Source organism: Benincasa hispida, chromosome 4, assembly GCF_009727055.1.
Source record: "Benincasa hispida cultivar B227 chromosome 4, ASM972705v1, whole genome shotgun sequence".
In the NCBI taxonomy this organism is placed as follows: domain Eukaryota; kingdom Viridiplantae; phylum Streptophyta; class Magnoliopsida; order Cucurbitales; family Cucurbitaceae; genus Benincasa; species Benincasa hispida.
The window spans coordinates 12,898,228-12,902,127 of NC_052352.1; the positions used below are offsets into that span (position 1 = coordinate 12,898,228).

A 3,900-nucleotide genomic window follows, 5' to 3' on the forward strand; every position below is an offset into this window, starting at 1 on the left:
TTCGCATAATTTTCACATCTAGGATTTACATATATAAACATATATCACTGTCAAGAGTGAATTTGTTTTTTTAATTTCAATATTTTTTGAAGGAAAAAAGATTAGATACAAATTTGAAAAAAAAAAAGGATTGGGTTTGCTGCCATACATATGAAAGAGTAATATAATAAATGCCTGTATTTTGGTGAATCAAATACCAAATGGTTCTAATAACTGAAACCGTATTCTGATTAGTTGTATAATATTAGTTGAGAATTTTGTGAAAGGATTCCCTATAAAATGTTTCATTAACTCCTAATTCATGTCGAGTAGACCTTGTTGTTGCGAGAATTCTTAATTCATAAGTTGTAGGGAGGTGAACTATGTAGCACAAAAACAGAGACTAAAGCAAGAGTTGGATTCAAAAAGCTGGTGTTAAAGATTAATAAATTGACTATTATATCTCCTGAATATGAAACCAAAAGATACTGATATCTTGGCCAGCATTCCCGAGTAAACTCCCATCGGGAAGTTTCCAACTGAGGAAGCAGGGGCCGCTGTAAGCTGCTGTGAATCTTCCTACCTGGTTACATTGGAACAACTGTGTGGACCGATGGGCTTACCAAGTTCTGAATCCGTTACAAGGACACGATGCTATGGAATCGAGCCTGTTCCCCTGGAGAAGAAAATCAATATATGCTTATGTAGCTTATCCCCTAGACCTTTTTTGGAAAGAAGGTTCTGTTAACTAAAACATGTTTTACTTCCATTGTCCCGGTATGTATTTGGATTCAAGCTCTACGTGCTCTAACGTCTGGAAGGATTTGCGAAATCCCTACTGCTTATAATTAAAACTTTCCAAAGGCCACGCCTCCATGGTATCCATGTTGAAAGAGAATAAATGAACAAAGTAGGTCGCCCTCCTTTTATTTCTCATAAACCCGAATGGCATCTTCATTCTGAAATCTAGCATTCTTAGCATGATAATTGGGGAATCTCATTGCTATTACTCAAAACAAACATGAAAAACGTATGCTTGCGTATTCGTACCATCGGTCAAATCGGATATGTAATTATGAATAATTGTTGGAAGACTCAAAATGGTGGATATTGCAAGCATGATAACTTTTCAGAAATTGTTTGAAGAAAGAACATCACAAGATGTTTCTTTTTGTCCTTGTCCAGGCGATCGGAAAATAAAGAAATAGTTAATATATTCCCAAGATAATTAAACGTTTTATTTTTAATACCCAAAAAAAACCCGTCTCAAAATTCATCCTTGTTTTTTCATCAGATCCGGAATGTGATAATGGGTTCCGAAAAGGATGAAGCTGGATATGGACAGTTCCAATAAAGATTTCATTCTTGAACAAAAAACCATTATTTTTTTATTTCATCTATTCCATGACCCGGAACAGGAGGGGATACACGTTACACACCCACGAGCTTTGAATCAAGAAGAGAGATTTCAAGAAATGGCAGATCATAATTTCACTCTATCAATAACCGAGCCGGTTCTGGTGTATCAATAAGGGATTTGCCTTTTCCTATTGAATTCCTAACGGATGGATCAAAAACAATTGCTTGAATGAGGTATTCAACTCCAGGGATGAATCGAAAAAAAGAAATATTTATTGTTTTTCTACCCTCCTATTTTTTATGAAGAGAATGAATCTTTTTATCGAAGGATCAGAAAAAAATGGTCCGGAACCCTCCCCCGGGAATGATTTGGAAGATCCAAACAAAAAATAGTGGTATTTTGCTAAGCACAACAAATGGAGTAGTCACATCAATATAAGATTGATCCGAAAATCTGATTCCAAATCCAAACATAACACCTATGGGTACATAAGAAAATGTATTGAATCGATTCTTTTTAATGAATAAGATCCGATTCGTAACTTGAATATGGAATTCAAAAGGGATCAAATAGGAAATGATACTCTGAATTTATCAAAATTTTGAAAAAGGGTCAGAAGAAATGTTCGATCCTCTATTTGATTTTCTTCGAAACCGAGAGATCCAAAAAAAACATTGAGAACAAGTTATGAATTCATCAAAGTTCCCTTACTTGATCGAAACAGCCCGGATCACCAGTAAGGCCTCTAAATGACCGCTCAAGTTGATAAAGGAGGTAGGGGTGCAGAGAACAGGCCAGGAGGTTTTGCCTGAAGCAGCCCACCCTTGAAAGAGTTGCGTAATAGCTCACTGATCGAGCGCTCTTGCGCCGAAAGATGAAACGGGGCTTAGCGAATCTGCCGAAGCTGTTGGGATGTAAAAATGCATCGGTAGGGGAGCGTTCGCGCTAGAGGGAAGCACCTGCGCGAGCATGTGGAACGAAGCGGAAGCGAGAATGGTCGGCTTGAGTAACCGCAAAACATTAGGTGAGAAACCATGCCCCGAAAACCTAAAGGGTTCCTCCGCAAGGTTCGTCCCACGGAGGTGAGTCAGGCCCCTAAGATCAAGGCCGAAAGGTGTAGTCGATGGAACAACAGGTGAATATTCCTGTACTAACCCCTTGTTGTCCCCGAGGGACGGAGGGGAGGCTAAGGTTAGCCGGAAAATGGTTATCAGTTCAAGGACCGCAAAGTGCCCCTGTTTTTCAAGGGTAAGAAGGGGTAGAAGAAAATACCTCGAGCCAAAATGTTCGAAGTAACCAGGCGCTACGGCGCTAGTCACGAAGTAACCCATGCCATACTCCCAGGAAAAGCTTCGAACAGACCTTCAACAAAAGGGTACAAATGTACCCGAAAACCGAGCACAGGTGGTGTAGGTAAAGAGAAAACTAGGGGCGCGAGACAACTCTCTCCTAAGGAACTCGGCAAAAATAGCCCCGTAACTTCAAATAAAAAGAAAATCTTGGTTTTTGTTTCCCTTGTGAATGACCCGAAGAGGGGGTACATGTCCAATATTCGCTTGGGAAATCATGTCTTCTTAAAAGGGCTATTTTGGATGTGCAAATTCCAATTTCGGTAAAAGTAAATATTCCCATTTCCAGTTGGAAATTGCCAGTCAGATGTTTTGGGGGTAGTGTAAGTGATCAAAGGGGTAGTAGAACTCATAATTACGGGAAGGAAAATCTTTGCGCAGAGTTTCTATTACTATTAATGGGTGGCCTTTCGCGATTTCTTATGGGCACAGGCAATCCCAGTAAAAATTCAGTCTTATGGTTCTTCATTATCTGCATATGGCCTGTTTTTCCCCTAAGGTGCCATTTTGTAATGGGCTTTTAGTTTAAATGTTTCTATTCAGCGGGCGTGGTTATTGCAAGAAATTTATTGAAATCCATCGTTTGGGCCTCATAATAAATTAAAAAAGTTGCTCCTGCTACTGCAGCCTAGAGCCTTGAGCCATTGTCCAAGGACGTGCTGTAGGAGTAACCCATTACCTTCGGGTGAATTGCCACAACATGGGCGTTCTTCTTAAAAGCCAAAGAATTATTGCAGTCACGGGATAATGGCTAGGAAGAATTTGAAAAGGCATATGGCACTAAGATTTCCAAGGTTTAGCCAAGGCTTAGCATCAGGACCCCAACTTACTCGTCGTATTTGGTTTGGTATTGCTACCCACGCATGACTTCGAAAAGTCATGAATGATATTTACTGAGAAAGTCTTTATCAAGAATATTTTTTGCTTCTCATTTCGGGCAATTATGCAAATAATTTTTCTGTGGACTTCCGAATGAGCTACTACTGAGGGAACAAATGGTAAAATTAAGGTCCCTCAAGAAATTCAATTACCGTTCTCACCCATGACCAATATGACTCGAGGTTTCCTTCTTTAACTCCCAGAACTTTCTTCGTAGTGGCTCCGTTCCACAAAAATGCCCTCATTTCAATAGAAGAACCTCAAAAGTCTCTTATTTCTTATATTCCATCCAATAATCCAAACATTTCCATTCATATTTAAATATCTCCTGTG

The 3,900-nt window shown here is 39.4% G+C and overlaps 1 pseudogene; it reads left to right on the top strand.

Moving 5' to 3' along the window:
* The first annotated feature begins 200 nt into the window (after positions 1-200).
* Positions 201-949, top strand: LOC120076079 (annotated as a pseudogene).
* Positions 950-3,900: the final 2,951 nt, after the last annotated feature.